The following is a 20365-nucleotide window of genomic DNA, read 5'->3' on the forward strand; positions in this document are numbered from 1 at the left end:
GGAAGCTGGATGGGAGGTGGAAGAGCCGGGACAGGATTCAGCATCCATATGGGATGCTGGTGCTTTCAAGGAAGGATTTAGCCACTAGTCCGTTCCACTGGGCGCCATTCATAAGCCTTGTGCACCTGCTACATCTGCATTTACATGAGTCATGACTAACTTTCAAAAGATTACGTTTTAGTGAGGATGCCAGATATCCTGGGGATCCTGTGGGATTCTCATTAGATTGCTTCTTTTTTCTCAGCGAATAAGCAAGTGAAGCCATGACCCGAGAGTGAGACCAGGAAGAAGGTTTTGGTGGGTTGAGGGCTCTGAGGAACTTTTCCAAGCTTCAAGGTGAGTGGGAAAGGAAGAAATGAATGGGAGTGTAATCTGACCACCGTGGCACATGATGCCACTGGAGATGGGTGTCGTGAATGTGCTGCTGATTTGAGTGCCGCAGGCCTGGATAGGCCAAACTCGATTCAACCAGAACCAAGGTTTTACGAAGTGAGCACCATCAGAAACTGGAGCAAGGCAGTCACAGGTGTGAACAGGAACAGGAGAGATGTGAAGACACAATGGGCAAAAACAATGGGAAGGTGCTAGGATGAGGGGCTGGCAGTTCCTGCTTGGGCAGTGGGTCTTGGGTGTGCAGAGCCAGAAAATGGGAAGCATGAGTGAGGTAACAGGAGCTTCAAATCCAGGCCATGAAGGAGTGTGGGGGAGGTTGCTCAGACCCGGGAAATTGGCCAGCGGCAGGGTGGAAAGAGGCCACAGTGTGGATGATGGAGAGGACACATAGGGCCCCGAGTGGATAGGAATGGTATTCAGGTGAGGGGTTGGGACTAGATGAGGGAAGAGATAGATGAGGAAAGAGACCAAGATGTTTCTTTGATAGGATCAGATCAGAGTTGGTCCAGGGCAGGCTAGATCCCTGGTCCTTACTTAGGTCTCCAGGTTATCTGCTCACAGTGAAGAGGTAGGCGCAGGGGAGAACCCTGAAGAATGAAGAGAAGGAGAGTCGGTGTCGGTCGTGGAAAGTGAGAATGAAAGGCTTGCAACAACTGGTGGCAGACTGGGAGAGGCTGACACCTGCTCTCCCGAAACACGGAAGACCAAGAGCTCCTTGTGCGCATTGGCTCCAGTCTTGCACCATGCATGGAATGCACAGAGGTCAGAGGTGAGCCCCCGGGAGCTTGTCAGGTGTCTTCTGTAGTGACAAGCATGATGCTAATACCCACACCTCTACCCCCTAGACCTGCCCCCACATGCATTCTGAATGCTGAGAGCAAGACCAAAAATGGTTTCACTTCAGCCATAGATGGGAAAAAACATAAATAGGCAGAAGCTAGCCTCTGCCCTCAGGTGTTTCCTCACATGATGACCAGCAAGCTCTCAAGAGAAAAGAAACTTGACTTCTCATGTTTCACTGGCCAAGCTGCCCGAGACACCTGCTGATCTCCACCTCTGCACTGTGTAAATCTTAGTCTCCCTTCTGTCTGTGAGGCTCTCCGTAGAACTATCCAGAAGGCTGACCCCTTCCAATCAGGCATGAGCTGTCTGGTTGCGTCCCACTCCAAGCTCAGAATGAAGGCAAATGGTTTCTCTGACCGCAGATGTGTGGCTTCCCCTCACACACGCAGCTGCAAACACTCCTGCATATTTTATGACTTCACTTGATTCTGATCTGAAATGACCCACAGTTAGCACAGACATCACAGTCACAAGTGCCTCTGTTCAACATGGGGACACCCAGGCTTCTCATCGCCCCGTTTCACGTCCAGTGATTTGCTATAATGGATCACAGATCTCATGGAAACACATTGCTACTTGTTTGTCATAAAGAGGATTTTTTTTGCAGGGAGAAAAAGAGTCAGAGAAAGATCTTCCATCTGCTGATTCACTCGCAAATGGCTGCAGTGACCAGAGCTGAGCTGACACAAACCAGGAGCTTCTTTGTGTTCTTCCAGATTGGTACAATGTCAAAGGCTTTGGGCAATCCTCTACTGCTTTCCTAGGCCACAAGTAGGGAGCTGAATGGGAAGTGAGGAAGCCTGAACATGACCCAGCACCCATTTGGGACACCTGTGGTTACAAGGTAAGGATTTAGTCATTGAGCCATTGCACTGGGCCCGATGCAGGATATTGTTGAGGATAGAGATACAGGGGCATGAGGGGTGAGATCTGGAAGCAGGAGCTTCTGTCCTTGGTGCCTTCCAGGCACATGGGCTCCACCTGGAACTCTTGGAGCTTTGTATTGCAGAGATGCTTTTTCAAAGAATTTTTTATTCATTTAAAAAGCAGGGTCACAGAAACGTTCTAGCCACTAGTTTAGTTCTGAAATGTCCACAGTTGAGCCCAGCTAGAGCCAGGAGCCAGGAATTCTATCCAGGTCTCCCATGTGGGTTTCAGGAGCCCAGGATTGTGGCCATCTGCTGCTGCCTCTCAGAACAGTCATCCCCAGGGAGCTGGGTTAGAGCTTCAGGAGCCAGGACTGGAACGGGCACTCCAATATGGGATGCAGGTGGCCTATGCAGCAACCTATGAGCTGAACATTGCCCCAGAGGTTCTTTTTCTGAGAACTCATGTTCAGTTGTCTGAGACTCAAGTCTACCTACCCTCACCCTCCCTACTGTCAAAACAGCCCTCCCACACACCTCACCCACTGTCTCCCATGGGTCCCCTACCTACCTACCCTCACCCACCCTACTCTTTCCCATGGGCCTGCAATGCACCCACATCTTCCCCACGCCCTCCCTACACCCCTCCCATCTACCTCCTATCCTGTTCATTGCAGTTGCTGCTTACAGACCACCTGCCTCCATTCCTGCCCGTCTGCAGTTTGCTGGACTCTATGCTTGGCGTATGCTTGCTGAGAGGGAATCTCAACTGAACTTGAACTATGGTTACGCAACAGGGTGGTGGAACCCACCATGGGGGGAGGGTGTGGGGAAGTGGGGGGAGAATCCCAGTTCCTATGAAATTACAACACAATGTAATTAACGAATATATTTAATCAAAAAAAAAAGAAAATGATCTGGACAGAGGGCATCAGCTAGCATTCCTGGCTACCCCAGCCTCGGCATAGCTTCAGTTTTCCTTATGTGCAGGCTCTGCCTCAAGAAGAAGCAGAGTCTGCCCAGTGGGATTTGATTTGTCACTTGCACATTGCTGCTGAGCCACATCCCACCTCTTTCTATACTTCCAATCTATATCCTCATCGTCTCCTGGCGTCTTCCCCATCCTGTTTGGCCTGCAGATGTCAGAAGGATTCTGTTGCTCACCAAGAAACCGCTTTTTCTCCGACTTGCATAAGGACTGGCTCTTTCAGCCTGTGTGGCGGAGCACTGGCCGGAGCCCCTGCGAGGGACATCTGCATTCCGTGTCACAGTGGCAGCATTCCAGCTACTAAATGCTTCCAACCCAGAATTTCTTCCAAGTGCCTGGGAGGCAGCAGATGATGGTTGTCAAGTACTGTGGCCCCTGCCACCCTTGTAGGAGACCCGGAGAGAGTTTGTGGCTACTGGCTTTGGGTTAGTGTAGTTCTATCATGGGCATTTTGGGAGTGAGCCAGCAGAGAGAAGTTTTCTTTTTCACTCTCTCTCCCGCCCCAAACTTCCTGTATTCTTTTCTGTCTGTTGCACTTAGGAGAGAAAAGAAAAGAAAGAGAAGAGAGAGACAAAGAAAAGAAAAACAATAAATTTAGAGCAGCCAACTTAAATATGGAAAATTAGTTAATTAATTAATGAGCTTTAAAAGCATTCTTCTTAGCTCTGGCACAATGGCTGTGTAGGTAAATCCTTCCCTTGCATGTGCCCAGACCTGTGTGGGCACCAGTTCATGTCCTGGCTACTCCACTTGCCACCTAGCTCTTTGCTGTGCCCTGGGAAAGCACTAGAGGATATCCCAAAGCCTTGGCACCCCGCACCCACATGGGAGATCCGGAAGAAATCCCCCAGCTTCACATCTGGCCATTGTGGCCAGTTGAGGAGTGAACCAGTAGATAGAAGATCTCTCTCTGTTTTTTATTATCTCTGCAAATGTTGCCTTTAAATAAAAACTTTTTCTTAACTTGGAGTTAAGTTACCTGTACTTTAACATACTCTAAGAAGCCCTCGATTGCAGTTGAGGAAATCTACATAGGGAATAGATGTCATAACTTGTCAGGTGACCTTTCTTTCAAGTTAATTTTTGAAATTCAGAAACAATTTTTGGCTTATCGTCAACCATCTTCAATGTAAAGAGGAGGAGCCACCAGAATTTAAACTTTGCTTCTTGATTTCAAACACCACGAATTCTTTCCTTGCTTACAATGTGTGAGCCGGTTACATCCGTCAGGACCAGGACAAGTGAGGGGAGTGGATGAGTGGATCAAGGCTCATGGCCATACCAGTCCTCAGGACAGAGCTGAGTAACTCACAATGGGGAGTCTGGACCTACCAGAAACCTGCAAAGCTGTTTCAGGATTGCTAAGTGACTTTCCTCCTTTACTGCCCTGGAACAAAACACACAAGAAGTTCAGGAAAGAAATACATTCCCTGGAGGATTCAAAAGGGCGAGCACTGTAGAGGCGGAGGCCTGGAATGCAGCCTGCCTCTGGGAGCGTCCTTCCTTCTGGATGTGTGCTAACTCAGGGGCCTGGCTGCTTGTCCAGAAACCAGGGAAATGCACAGCAAATTCAAGCTGTGGACCTGAAAGTGTCTTTGCACTGATGGTTGTGGAGAAAGGCAGTAGCTTAGAATGTGGGCCTAAAAGCTGACTGAGAGCTAGGGCACAGTGGGCAGAGATTCAGAGAGGAAGCCAGCGCAGAGGGCAGCATGGGCAGGTGCATGGCCCCAGGTTTCTTACCTGACTCAGGAGCCTCTCCTTCAAGAGGAAGGAGCACCAGGTCTTGTGGTTCCATGCAGGTCAGGGCAGAGGAAGCAGGTCAGTTGCCTATCCAGAGGGCAGAGCAGCAGGGACGTATGGGCATCATGGGAGGTTCTGTGGGTGGGGCAGAAGGCAGTAAAGAAGATTTTGCCAGGGGCCTGGTGCAGTAGCCTAGTGGCTAAAGTCCTCACCTTGCATGTGTTGGGATCCCATCACATGTGGGTGCCAGTTTGTATCCTGGCTGGTGCACTTCCCTTCCAGCTACCTGCCTGTGTCCTGGGAAGGCAGCAGAGGAGGGCCAAAGCCTCTGAGGAGCCTAAAGGCCAAAATGTTAACCATTTGCTCACTGCTCCTTGATAACTGCTATATATTTCTGCTTCTGTAACTTCTACTTTGCTTGCTGTGCTAAGAAATTGTGTGAACCCAGGCCTGACAACTTGACAGTTTGCTCAGGCACCCTGATGGGAACATCCAGCCTACATGACATTTGCCCCCTCACCCTGAAAGAAAGCCCCCCCACCTACCTTTGAATTAACCAATTGTGTCCTAAAGATAAGCTCCCATGGAAATAGAGAATACCAAATACTAACCCTCCTATTGGCTGATTTCTGTGTAAAAAACCCTAAAATTGGGAGACGGGGTGACGGGGGGCAGATGTCTTTATCCTCTCTGGAGACCTGGGCATGTTTGAATAAGCGTTCCTGTCAACATCTGACCCCTGGTGATCCTTCCAGGAAGCCCAGAACAGTGGTGGAAGGGGTAGCAGCTTTGGCAGTATCAGCGGCAAAAGTGACCATGACCGTGACTGCTGGGGCGGAAGCAGCAGGCAGGCAGAGGCAGTGGCAGTGACCACAGCAGCAGATGCTTGCTACTGCTCGAAGCCGTGACAGCCACTGGGCATCTCTGGCTGTAGAGCTGCAATGGCGACCCTGTGACGATGAGATGCCTGCAGAGCTGTGACACTGAAGGGCCCAACAACTCAGCAGTGCCCACTGAGCTGTAACACTGTCCCGGAATTGGCAACCTGTGCCAGCCCAAAGAGCTGAAGCCCGAACCCTGCCTGCTTACCGTCTACCTGCTTGCTGCCCACCTGTGGGGTAACAGCCTTAGCTAACCGAGCTGTAGTCCGTGGGGTCGAGGCCTTCTCGCTGCCTTCGAGCTGGTTCCAGTACCACACCTCAGGACCCTTGCTCACGAGACAGGACTGGGAGCAGCTCTTGGCTCTTGGCTCCTGTCTCTGACTTCAGATCAGCTCAGCTGAAGTGGTTGTGGTCATCTGGGGAATGAAGAAGAGGCTGGAAGATTCTTTCTATGTCTTTCCTTCTCTCTGTAAACCTGCCTTTACAAGAAAAATAAATGAATCGTTACAGAAGTACACACCAGGAAATAGAAAAGCAGTGATGAACTGTGTTTGAAAATAAAGACTCGGAGGGAAATTAAGGCATCTGTGTGCAGTGCAGATATATCAAGTCCTGCTCCACTGCATGGCACTGTCCTTGATGTTGGTTGACAGAAGACTCATGTCCAGCTCTCCCCAAGTCCACTTGTCACTGTAAAATGAACATTACATCATTGTTTTGGGAGACAACCCCATCTTAGTCTCTGTCTGAATTCTACTTTTATTGTATGCCGTAAGGAATGGTACAAGCATCTGGAGGAGTGTGTCCTTTAATGGATGACGACTTGGTCACTGCACATGCTCACCCATGGCCAGCACTCACAGGCCAGCACAGAAGGACAAAGCCACCTCGGAACAGGAAATGTCCAGGGGATTAGCACCTGCACGTGGGATTCAATTAATACTTTTTGTTTTATGTTTTATGTATTTATATTATCAAGATTGAGAGCCCTGGAGTCGCTAAGACCTTCAATTTTCTCCTCAGGAAAGCATACGCATGTATGATGCTATGGTACAAATTTGGCCAGAATGATCAAGAATTCAGGGGTGTGTATGTATGTGTACCAAATTAAACACTAGGAACTGAGTGTATGTGCATGTGTTTCTACATAGAGATGCATACATAGGTAAATCTATTTCAAAAACTGAAGAAAATAGATTTATAGACTTCCGGCAGCCTGCTGGCTGCTGGTGTGCCAGGCTGGGGTGTCTCCATGCTCGGATCCCTGACTCCAGCCACCGCGTGCACATGGTGAGCTGTCCCTGTGCAGCCAGCATGCCATTTGGCGCCATGCTCTGCCTGCTGGCCTCCCTGCCATGAGCTCTGAGGATTTGGTTCTTTGAATCGCTGCTTATGTAGCTCCACATTGAAGCCACTGTGCTTCTGGGATGTGAATCAATCCTAATGATTCCAAATGACAGAGTAACTTTACTTTGAAGAACTTGTAATCACTGAACAATGCTGACCACCAAACACCAGCTCATGCAAAAGCTAAGACTCGGGGTTTATCTAGCAGTTGGATCAGGAGACGGGTCTCATTAGGCAGGGCCATGACATTAACCAGCACGCCATAGAATCATATCCAGAGGTAGATTCTGTGGGGTATGTGTGGCCCCACCCTGTTGCGAGCCCCTGGCCAGCAGGGAATAAAACGCAGACACCGAAGTCCTTCTCTGATCACACTTTATTGGAGCGATGCTGTTGAGGGCAAGATGGGGGTGAGGGGCGCAGGGAGAGCAAAGCGGATGGCTTATATACATCTCTATGAGAGGCGTGTCTGTGGCTCAGTGACCGGTCGTGATAGGACAGTGAGTGCTTACTTGTCAGATTGGGATAGGTCGCTGCTGTTGCCAGGCAAACTGGGGCAGGAAGCTACGTCAGGGCAGAGTTGTTTACTCTGTGCCTGTCGCCATCTTGTAATGGCGACTGACTGTGCTCAGCAATTCCCCCTTTTATTTTTTCTATGATACAGCAAAGGTATGGCTCAGTGACTGTGCCTGTCTTAGGTCATCCGACCTCTCGTCAGGTCCTTACCCGTCATGGGAAGCTTAGGCAGATGACAAGGCCTAACTCCTGTCTTAGGTTGGTACCTGACTGGGTCAGAGGTTGCCCGTCTTTGACTACCAGCCCTGGCTACCGCATAGGTGAGAACCAGAATTGAGGGACTTGAGACTACTGATCTCTATCGGGTGCAATGGCTCAAAAGCCTCCGAGTGCAAGGGCATCAGGTAGGGTCTCATCATTCTCCTCTGAGCAAACTGATCCAGACCTGGGGGGAAGCGCCTGCCTCCATAGCTGCCAAGGCTCGAACGATGGCGACCTTGTCCCGCCTGACACTTCGCCGAATCCTACAGACCAAGAACAGAGCCAAGACAATGCCTCCAAGGCAAAATATTGTAAACATTCCTACTCCGACCCATTCTTTAAAATAGGAAAAGGTATTCCAAATCCAATCGGTAAAATCTTGAAGGGTCACAACTCTAGCTCGGGTGGCATAGATGGTTACAATCTTTCCCAAGCAGACAGTGTATAAATTATCAAACAGAACATTCCAACTCCCATACAAATAAACCAAAAAGCTTCTCCATAAATTAGCTGTAAGTTGGAAACTGAGAGTTCCTCAGATAATATGTCCACCTGTTCTTAGATCAAGTCCACTCATATGTTCATAATTAGCAAGCCAGTCCAAACATGTTGGTTAAACTGCTCCTGTGTCTGAAGAATCACAGAGGGCTGCTTAGTCATAGTCGCCAATACAGCAGTCATTAGGGCCACAATGGCCATGGCGTCAGTAGCGGCAGCTGTAGCTATTGCTGTCACAACGGCAGCAGTAACCCCGAAGTCGTGCTCTGGTCATAGGAGGACTGACAGGTCTTCTTTAACTGCCGCTGGTCTGGAAAAATAGGTGGGCACGCACATCACCACAGCCAGGGGGTGCTCGGTTGTATTCCAATTTTCTGAAAAAGAGCAATCTGTTCCACAAGTTAAGTGAATCCCTACCTAACCAGCATCATTAACAAAAAGATAAAACTCTATGGTGCTTTTGTTACCATGATCAGAAACCAAGTGGGACATTCTGAAGGCTTTTAAACTGAAAATAAACTATGGCAGCTGGGTAAGATCAGCAATTGAGCTATCCTGTCCCTGGGGGAAGAGGCCATTGGTTATTGGCTCTCCTTAAGTCTTCTCCCAAGTGTTCCCACTGTGGCACATTAAGGAGGCCCTCTTCTAAGGTGGTGAGAGAGATTTTCACCGGGCCTTGCCGCACAGGGGAGCTGTTATCTTCACACCTTTGTGTCATCCACACCTACTGCACAGACCCCAGCATCTCCCCTTTTTATATTATTGAGTAGAAGGATGCGCAGTTCTCTGCGAGTGGCTCGAATCATGGAGCTCAAACGTCAGAAGATGACTGGTTTTGTAGCAACATGAGTTTGCCATGGTTGTTCAGATGGTTTACAAGTATAGATAGAGGAGAATACAAAATGGATTATGATTAAGATCTTACCAAGATGACAAGGGAATATCTCAGTCATGTACATCTGCTTTTTCAAATAATATTTCTGTAACAAAAACTTCAAAACTCAAATAAAAGTATAGCATTTCCTAACCGGTAAACACAAACAATATGATAACAACTAAAAAACCAGCATAAAACTAAGATCTACTGTATATCTATATTTCATGTGGTATCAAGGAACACTGAAGCCAAACAGCAAACACACACACACACACACACATTTTTAACATACTATAGAGGACTATAAGTAAAATTTCAAACAATTTTGACAAAAGACGTACAGAAAGACAGACATAGGTGGCCACCACACTCACTCAATTTTAAAAATCTAACGGGCCATAACGATGTCTTGTATGGACCCTGACTCAAGAAGTCATGTTATATCCAACCCTCTTGAGTCCCAGATGAGTACTCAAAACAAGCAAATTTGGATGATGAGATACCTGTTTATTGGCAGAGGTCAGTGTAGATCCTGTGAGCCAGAAAGCCAGGACTGGCAGTGGGGCCATGTTAATCATCACGGTGGCCTCCCCAGACTACCGAGCCAGGCTCTAAAACACAGGATGACCACTATCCTCTGACTGAGGCTTCCAAAATGTTGCAAAATGCATGAGAGATCATATCAGACAAATTTAGGATTTACTAAGGCGCCTTTATAAACCAAGCTTGGTGATAGCAGTACCCATTCAAAATTAATAAGAGTCAACAATGATAATTTAGTGTGAATAGAAACCCTGAGAGAAAAAAAATTGGTCATTATTGAAGACATTGATATTAGTTATCCCAACAATATAAATTAGCAAAAGAGACATGCAGTTAATAGCCTGGACATATTTACAAAACTGTAAACATTTATCCTTTCTTGGCTTTTTGGCCTGCATTCTATTATTATTAAGCACTACTTGTCCTGGAACATTGGAAAACACACAAATTTGAATTAAACGTCTGTAAAAAAAAATTAGTAGTATTTTGATATGACAAAATTTTGCTCTATTTGGCATCTGACAGCATATTTAATACAATCCAAAAGCCTACTCAGTTATTATATCTATGAAATGAAATTTCTGAATTATTTAGATGCCAGGGCTTATAATATCTAGCTAAAATAAGATCTCTTTATATAACACAATATAGGTTAAGTTTAATTATTGGCATTAAGTGATCACTTAAGTACCTATAAAATAAATACACAACTTTTATCAATCTTAAGCAATATGAACATACTGTAAGGCAGTAAATACAAGTATCACCTTGATACCTCGATATAGAATCTTATCATATTCTGAGACACTTCAGCAAAGTCAGGTCTGGAGTTCGCCGGAGCTAACTAGAAAAATTTAATCATTAGGTAGATAAAAATATTTATGAGAAGATGTTATAATACCATGTGATTCTAAAACTTTGTTGCTATAACAGATGATCAGATTCCATGCATCAAGGATGAACATTTTAGAAAATGCTGCAAGCAGTGTGTAGAGAATATGATTAATTATATTGAATATAAATCATACAGGATGTATTCCTTGCACAACCTCCATGGCTATCCTATCCCGTCTTCAACAAACTTTATCCTGTCAATATTTTGTCCTCTTCAGTGCTGCAGTCTAACATAGCTATTCTCCTATAGGACAGAATATTTTACAAGCCATGCCCCTTTTCTTTTATCCAAGAACTTTCCTCTACAACCTTTTTCATCAAGAACACATTTGTATACTTGAATTTATTCTTTATTTAAATAGCAGATAAAAGTATATGGTGCATCCCATACCTGGAAAAAATTTTAACAGTGAATTAGATGTTACTTTTATACCAGTTCATATTGGGGTAAATGTTACACTTTTAAAGCAATGCCTCAAATAATACCTTGAGAGTTATATTTGTAAAGTTCAAAAATTCAAGATAAAAATTTAACAGTTAAAAAAGGTGTTAATTTTGCATAGATATTGTTTATGAAATACAAGAAGTTAAGTGTTCTTCTATGGGCCCAATTTAGTTTAATCTCCTATACCCACAAGGGCTAATAGTGCTATTTGTATTATTTCATCCTTGGATATTAAATAAGTAAGCTGTTTAAAGCTATGAGGAAAAATTATTATTTACATCCTTACCAAAAAAGCTGTTTATTGCTACGAAATCTTTTTATAATTAAAATGGAGAACAAAGCACAATAAGAAGTAATAACCTTTTTATTCATGGAAGAAGATGTAGCCACTCTAAAGGCCCTTGTTGTCACAAGCATCCAGTTGGGGTATGAACAATAGGTAATATAATTCATTGCCAAGGAAGATACCAACTTTTAATTATCAGTATCAGGTTTTAAGTCTGTTACTCTTCTATAGGCATAGCTTGGATTGGATGTTGGTGCTTTGCAAACCTCTGATTGTTCAGGAACCAGGACTGGCCCCGCCAGGAGTTTCCTGACCACAGGCGCTGGCCATCACAATCAATTTTAGATTTACATTTACATACTTTTGCCCAATGTATGGCTCTGTGACATTTAGGACACATTTTAGGGCAGTGATCCTTAGCAGTATTATTGCCATATTTTCTAGCTAAAAGAGATGCTTGGCATTGCTTTTGAAGGTATTTGAGTTTATCAGAATTAAAACATTTAGCATTCATTCGCTTTTGGATAACAAAGGTTTCAAGCCCTGCCAGGTGGGCAGGATGTTTCAAAGTCCTTATGTTGTGGCAGGCCTTTAGATAACCCATAACTTGTTTACCAGATTTTTGGGTATTTTCTTTCCTACAATCTTTCCACATATGTCCCAATTTGCCACAATTATAACATTTATGCCTATTTTGCTTTAACTCAGTGCTTAAAGTAGCAGCCATCAATTTAGTTTTGTACACTTTAGAGCCAATATTCATACATGTCTTCTTATTTTTGGGGACCTGGGACTGTGCCTGCCTCCCATTTCCCTGTTTCTGACCCTGTACAGGCTGATTACTCAATTTACGTTGACTTCGAGGCAATAGAACTGTCCCATTCTTGTGGAATTTAGACTGACAAGCCTTTTGCCAATGAAATCCCTTCTCACACCGCGGACAGACGGTGTGAGGAATATTTAAATTGGGTTTAGAAGTGTCCACACAAATTTTTTCCTGTCTGAAATTTTGAGACAAATTTTTAGTGGGACAGCTGTGGCTGAAATGTCCTACTTCACCACAGCAATAACAATTGTTTCTTTTTTTTTTTGACTTCCTTGATTACCTCTTATGTTCTTTAAAGTCTGAGTAGCAGTTTGACCTTGAAGAGCTGCAGCAATAGTTAACCCTTGCATGTAAGACGGAGTTACCTCAGCACAGGCTCGAACATAGTCTGACAAGACTCCTGTCCTTCTCACTGGCTGAATTAAGGTTTGACAAATTGGAGTAGCAATTTCAAAAGCTAGCTGTTTAACTATGAGATCTGTAGCTGTATTGTTAATTACTGTCCAGCTCACTGCTTTGGTGAGTCGAGCTACAAAATCTGCAAAAGGCTCCTCAGGCTTCTGCATTTACAAAACCCGAGGACTTCTGATCTGGAGATGGCAGGCGTTTCCATGTGCCCAATGCCAAGGAGGAGATAAGCTGTAATGTCTCCTCAGGCAGATTAAGTTGTTCTGAAACACCAAGATGAGTACCCTGTCCTAGAAGCATGTCTGCAGTCCAGTGAGGATGCTGGTTTTGAGCATTAGTTCTGGCCTGAGCATGAGCCACATCCGTGACTATAGATTTAAAATCTAAGTCCAACGGAAAGACAGGCTCGTGCTATCTCGAACCAGTCGGCTGGGGTATTTGCCTGTTGAGTAATTCTCCCCAGCAAAGTGAGAGTATAATTTGCATTTACCCCATATGTCTTGGATGCTTCTACCAGATCTTTCAACTGTTTATAGGTAATAGGTTCATGATATCTGTCCCCATTTTCCGGATTCTGATAAACCGGAAATGCAGAGTAGAGGCGACTTAGCGCCCTCCTGGGAATAAAGTGCCATCCTACACTAGATGGGTACGGGGGAGGTCGGCATTCCACGTCTCCAGAAGACACGGAAGCCTCATGTAGACCATGGTCCTTTTCTTCTAGTTCTGATAACTCATCGTCAGACGAGTCCTCTTGTGTAGCTACCTTTAAATTTCTAAACTCATCTACTTTTAAATTTCTAAACTCATCTAATATTGGATACAGCGGCTGTTTATTACTCTTTTCTTTATCTTCTTTATTTTCTTCTTTTAAGCATGCTTCCTTTTTTCTTTTAGGCCTATTACCCCTCTCATCAATTGATTCTGCTTCCGAGAGGCTCTTACCCCTCTCATCAATTGATTCTGCTTCCGAGAGGCTCTCCTGACATTTAATGAGCTGCTCTCGACCCTGTCTAACATGCTCCAAGTGCCGTCCTTCTTTTAAACAGGACCGGACCAACTTCCAAAGTGGGAGGGATCCGGGTCCTAGCCTTCCTTCCTCTTTTGCCTTTTCTAAATCTTTGCCTAGTTTGTCCCAACAGCTCAAGGTCAGATCTCCGGAGACTGCGAACCACGGCGCAGCTGCGTCGTAATCATTTATTATCTTCTGCACTGACCTTGCTGAAACTTTTAAGCCTCGTTGTTTAAGGAGTCCCAATATGGGGTCAGCGAACTCGCTGCTGGCTGATATTCGGCCTTGATTATTACCCATTTTCTTAGATCTCATGAAAGGCCGCTTTATCTACAGCGGAGTTACTTTCACTTTGTCCAGGTTCACAGCAGCAAAGACACTCGCAACCAGGCTGATGTAGGCGCAGGAAAATTAGCACAGCAGTCCCACTATTACCGTACCAAAACAATGAGAGCAACAAGAACAGGGTTTATCATACCTGAGAGGTTACCTACCGGTAGTCCGCTCCGTGTGTAGAGTTCTGAACTTCAACCCCTCACTGGTGTCCGCTGGATTCGAAGTTTCCCGGGTTTCGGCACCAGCTGTTGCGCGCCCCTGGCCAGCAGGGAATAAAACGCAGACACCGAAGTCCTTCTCTGATCACACTTTATTGGAGCGATGCTGTTGAGGGCAAGATGGGGGTGAGGGGCTCAGGGAGAGCAAAGCGGATGGCTTATATACATCTCTATGAGAGGCGTGTCTGTGGCTCAGTGACCGGTCGTGATAGGACAGTGAGTGCTTACTTGTCAGATTGGGATAGGTCGCTGCTGTTGCCAGGCAAACTGGGGCAGGAAGCTACGTCAGGGCAGAGTTGTTTACTCTGTGCATGTCGCCATCTTGTAATGGCGACTGACTGTGCTCAGCACCACCCTGTGGAAATTCTAACCCCACTGGTTAGTTCAAGAGATGGGGTGGTAAAGGACTAAACTAGGTATGACCAAGGAGCCTGCCGTCAATCACAGGTTAAGGAACCGACAACAGTCTGGACTGGTCAAGGCAGCAGTACCCCAATGTGCATCCTCAATAGGGTGTGGGCTGGGCTGGGCTGCAATGTTCACCAGCTCACACAAGGCCAAGTGGAAGGCCAGACTACGCCGGGCACTGGCCTAAAATCCAATGGCATGTGTGAGAACTGGTTCTGGGAATGGATCAAGTGGAGGAACTTGGGAAACTGCCCTGGTGAGTCATAGCTCCTGCTGGTGAACAAGTGGTCCAGACCTGGGAGTCAGACAAGCTGGGCAAAGTAGCTCCAATGGCTGACCAATGTGTGAATTGGTAATGGAACGGGATGTACTGGGCAGGACTGAGCAAACCTTAGCCCATAAGTAAAATTAGAAAGCAGGATGGAGCACAGGTCATGCCGAACTACGCTCTTGCACCTACTGGTCTGCATGAGCCAGGGACGCTAAGCCACAGTGTCTAACACAGGGGTCGGGACAGGTGAGGGGCTGAGCCGAGCTAAGTCAGAGCAACCACTGGCACGCGTGCGATCTATGGCTGGGAACAGGCCCGGTTGGGGAACTAAGTGGACACCCTACCTGGGTTGAGGTTCCCACCAAGGCACACGTGTGCTGGAATAGGAGCTGCATTCTGATCAGGAGACGGTTGTAGTTTCCCTTGGCACAAGTGTGGACTGGAACTGGACACACCAGGCCGGGCCAGACTCCAACACCTTCTGGTATTATGGAGGACCAGGGTAGATGTGGGACGGACTAGGCAAGGTTTCAACCCCTACTGAGCCATGTGTGAGCTGTGTCTGGGTATGCACGAGCCGTAGCTTGGCTGAAACATCCAACAGCAAGAACCAGATAGGGTTGAAGGCCAGTCAGGAAAAGCTACTGTTCCTGCTACAATAGGAGGTGAACTGAGTAGGTCTGGCTCATGGACCCCCTGTTATGTACAAAATCTGGCATTGGGAGAGTTTCTGATGGAGGAGCCTGGGCAACTTCCTGTGGCAGGACACAGACCCTGCAGGTAAGTGCAAGAAGCATGATAGGAAACAGCCCAGAATAGGCCATGGAAAGTTACCCACTGGCATACATTTGGCATGGGTCAAGGAAGACCAGGCTGAATCAGTTCACGTCCGGATTCACGGGCGAATCCGGACACCAGAACAGAGTGTGGGTCGGGCCAGGTTCGTCATGATAAAAACCAATGCACAATACAGAATGCCAAGGTGAGGTTACCTGTACCGGATGTGACAGCACCACCCAACAGCACACGTGAGAACCAGGAAGGGAGGGGCAGAGCCGCAAGTGGAAGGGGGGTGGGGTTCCCCTGCTGGACAGCTACTGCCACTGGAGAACATGAGCTGGGATGGGGGCAGACCAGACTAGGCAGAGGTAGAACACCTGTGGGCCTCATGTGAGCTAGATCAGGGAAAAGCCAGGATGGGCTGATTGTTCCTACTGGTGCAAACTACAATTAGAGTGGTGAGGGTTGGTTGAGTTTAGCCGCAGCATCAGCTGGCAGAAGCTGGCACTGGGGGCTAATTCTGTCAAGTTAAACCACAGAACCACCTAGAGAGTGCATAATCCGGGAGTGGGACTGGCCTGGGAGGGAAATAGTGGGCTCCTCCCTCTTGGGTTACCACTCCCACAGGAGGGCACGAAAACTAGGACAGGGGCTGGGGTGGCTAGACAGAGAGGCACCCAACAACATCCATGAGGGCTGGATAGTTGAGCTGGTTAGATGGAACTAGGCTTTAATACCCATTGGCATGTATGAGAGCTGAATGGGATGTGGGACAGACTGGACTAGTCTGATACACACACACTGGCAAACCAGGGTAGGGGGCGGGCCTGGTGGGTGTTATTGTGGGTTGCTTCGACTAGTCTGCAGCTCTCACTGGTTTGTGTGAGGGCCGAGTGTGTGCTGGGCAGAATCAGGCTGGACTGAAACAAACATTGGTTCCAGTGGAAGACAGAGCTGGAAACAGAACCAACCCAGCAATTGCAACCACCAACTGATCAGAGTGATGGACTGTGCCCGGTCCTGTACTTGCTAGTACATACAAGAATCTGGTCTGGGAATACCTCAGACATAGTTTCTTTGGGGATCTCCCCAATCAAAATGCCGGACTCAGAACTCTAACCATGGAAAGACAGAGGACAGAACAAGTCAATCAACCACCTCAGCTATATGTTGGCAGTGAAAAACGGGGCAAACAGAGACTCTACGAAAGACTGTGTCAATCAGTGGATTCTTCAACGACCTCATCGTGCTTGGAGTGGCGAGATTGGCAACCATTCCTAACTGCTGAACTACCAAAACCACTTGAGCAAGACCCTTGGAGCATTCCCCACATCAGGGACCTGGGGTGGGTGAAAAATTGGATGAGGCTTCTCCCTTAAATCCCCCTTTACCTCAGATATATGAAGGAAACAATATGGAAATAATAGTTTTACCCATTTCCATGTAGACCTTGAACCTTTTTACACTAAATAACTATGTAAAGATTGCCAAAAAATAATTAAAAGAAGAAAATAGATATATAAGATTGTTTCAATGCAAAAAAATTGAAATTCATACATTTTCTCACAGTACACATTTCCACAAACTTTTTGAGATTCTGTATGTGAGTGTATGTCTGTGTGTGTGTGTGTGTGTTCCTTAGCTGACACATCTAGTCTTTTGGCCAGGAAGTGCATAAAGAATGAACACATTAGAAACTGAGGTTTATTCTTAAGGTATAGATAAGTCATCATATTTCATTGTTCAGAGTATAAACTTTCGAGACTCATGTCTCCATTTTAGGAGCACTGGTTATAAATGTCCATGTATACATTTCCCTTTGCCTTCACAGAGAGGATACTGCTTATTTCAGAGCATTGCGATTGTGATAAGCCAAATGATAATTATTAGAATGACACCTTGCTGTGAGTATGTTGTACTCAGGGTTTTTATTTTGTTTCATTGAGGACAGAGGCAAGGAAACAGAGACAGAGATCTTTCATCCTAGGTTACTCCCCCATGCTAGCAACAGCCAGGGCTGGGTCAGATCAGGGCCACGGGACAGGAATTCCATCTGAATCTCCCACGGGCATGGCAGGTACCTTACCCCTGAGCCATCCCTTGCTGCCTCCCAGGGTGTGCATAAGCAGGAAGCTGGAATCAGAAGCAGAGCCAGGACTGAAACCTAGTCATTCCAACATGGGGAACTATTGTCTCAACTGCCTTCCTAACTCTTGTGCCAAAGATCGCTCCGATAATCTTAAAGAAAGAGAATTTGCATTTCTTTTATTTCTGCTATCTATGATATGTAAAAATGCATTTAGGCTTAGGTGGTGTCTAACAGGATAATAAGCAAGCAATCCTTAAATAGAGAGCAGGACTGGCTGCTGACTTAGAGTGAACACTGGGAGTAAGTGTGGATGGACTTGACAGTTGCCTCAGAATGGTGCAAATGGCAAACTTCAAGACTGGATGATAACTCTTTTCCCTGATATTTGTTTTTTTTTTTCATTTTCAAGGAGTTGGAACCTGAAGCAGCCAGCTGCTTCAAAAACAGAATAGTCACCGTGAGAACAAATACCAAGAAACATGAAGAGGAACTGAAAAAGGAAAGAAATTGTTGGATGCAGCTCAAACCAGACAACGTAGTGACAAGCATTTAGGAATGTTTTTCAGTTTACCATGAAATGGAACTGATTAATTCAGCTTGTGTGAGTGATGGCGGATGGCCAGCCTGTGTGGGTGAGGGTGGGGCAGGACAGTGTGGCTCTGTGTGTGTGCCCAGTGAGCAGAGGTGACGATGGTGGATAGCCGCAAGCTGAAGGTTTTCCTCCAGGATGACAACCAATGACCAAGGAGAGTGGGTCAGATTCCTGGAGTGGTGTTGGCAGAGTTGCGTGCTGAACTCCAGGTCCTTTGGTATGCATGGCAGAGGCTTCTGAGAAAGCCTTGATGAGGCGCTGGTCTCTGGTCTTGGCCAGGGCAGTGAAGGCAAAGCAGGATGTGGGGGAAGGGAGCTTTCAGGCTGTGGGTGCCTGTGGCAGGGAGGTCACATGTTGCTTGGATGTGGGGTCAGTAAACTCAGGTCTTTGGTCTTCTGGAAATGCGGTCTGCAACAGGGGACAGTGAGCGGTGGTGGAGAAGTGCAGGTTTTGTCCTTGGTGTTGGTGGAGTGCAGGTCTGCTGAGGGCCGAGAGGAAGCACAGCTCTGCATGGGAGGAAGGAGTGGGTCAGCAGTGACTGTTGTGTAGTCCAGGTCTTCCTGGGAGAGGGAGGCAAGTGGGGTTGGGGTCAGGGTCGGGTCAAGATCATCGTGTTGTGCATTCTGTGTTGGGGGTGATGATGGAGAAACGTGGGTAGGTTTCCAAGTAAGTTGAAGATGATGATTGTGACCTCCAGGATTTGTTTGGGTGTGGTGCAGAAGCTGATTCTGAGTTGGCTTGGTGGGAATCTTGGTCCAAAACAGCATGGGCGTGATAAGGAAGCACAGGTCTGCATGAGAAAGTGGTGTGGTGTGGTCACTGTAGGTCTTCCTCAGGGGCAGGAAGGAAGTGAGGGGACAATTTGTCAGCAGGAAAGTAGGTTTTCTGTGTGGTGCAGAGAAGAAAGCTTAGTCTGAAGTGGAGTCAGCTGGGAACCCATGTCAGGAAGTGAACTCTGGAGTGGCTGAGAAGAAGAGGGACTCTGTGTAGTATTGGGGCTATGCGATGCTGGGTTCTTGTAGTGCTGGGGGCTATTGTTGGGGGTCTGTGCGGTGCAGGAAGCTGTGTGATCTTGGGGTTCCGTTATGTTGGGGGACTGTGAGGTGCTGGTGCCTGTTTGTTGTTGGATAACTGTGTGATGCTGGGAGGTATGTAATACTGGGGGCATTGTGGTGCTGGGCACTGGGTGGTGCAGGGGGATTGTGTGGTAGAGGGGGCCTGTGTGGTGCTGGGAGCTCTGTGATCCTAAGGGCTCTGTGGTGCTGGGGACTGCCTGTCGTTGTGGGTTGTGTGGTTTTATGAAAGTTTGTAGAACTCATTGCTGTGGGATGTTCATGAGTTGTGTGATGAGGGTGGTTTGTGGTGCTTGGAGATTGTGTGTGGCTTGGAGGATGTGTGGTCCTGGGCCGCTGTGTGGTGCTGGGAGCTGAGTGGTGCTGGGCATTACGTGCTGCTGAGGGAATGTGTGGTGCTGGAAGACTGTACGGTAGTTGATGTGTTTGTGGCTTTGAGGCACTAGATGTTGCTGGGGCTTGTGGAGCTGTGGGCTGGGCAGCACCTGGAGATCATGTGATGCTGGGAGGGTTTTGGTGCTCTGTGATACTCGTGGCTCTGTGGTCCTGGAACATTTTGGTACAGGTGGTTGTATGTTCCTGGCAGCAGTGTGTTGTTGCGTGGGTGGGCATGTGTTGCTGAGAATTGTGTGATCCTGGGCACTGTGTGATATTTGGTGCTGCATTGGGCTCTGTGGTTCTGGGACTTTGGTGTTGCTGAGGGCTGTATGGTGCTGTGAGTGGTTTATTATTGGCTTGGCATGGTGCTGGAAGATGTGCATTTTGGGGCACTATGTGGTCCTGAGGATTGTATGGTCCTGGGGTCATTATATTGCTGGGCATGAATGGTTCTGGGTCCTGTGTGCTGTTGGGAGCCTGTACAGTGCTGGAGGCTGTGTGTCCCTGTGGCTGTGAGGTGCTGGGGACACTGGTGCTATAGATCAGAGTGGCACTGGGGGCTGTGTGTTGTGGAGTGTTGTGTTTCTGGAGGCTGC

This window comes from Ochotona princeps, chromosome 12 (assembly GCF_030435755.1).
Source record: "Ochotona princeps isolate mOchPri1 chromosome 12, mOchPri1.hap1, whole genome shotgun sequence".
Taxonomy (NCBI): Eukaryota; Metazoa; Chordata; class Mammalia; order Lagomorpha; family Ochotonidae; genus Ochotona; species Ochotona princeps.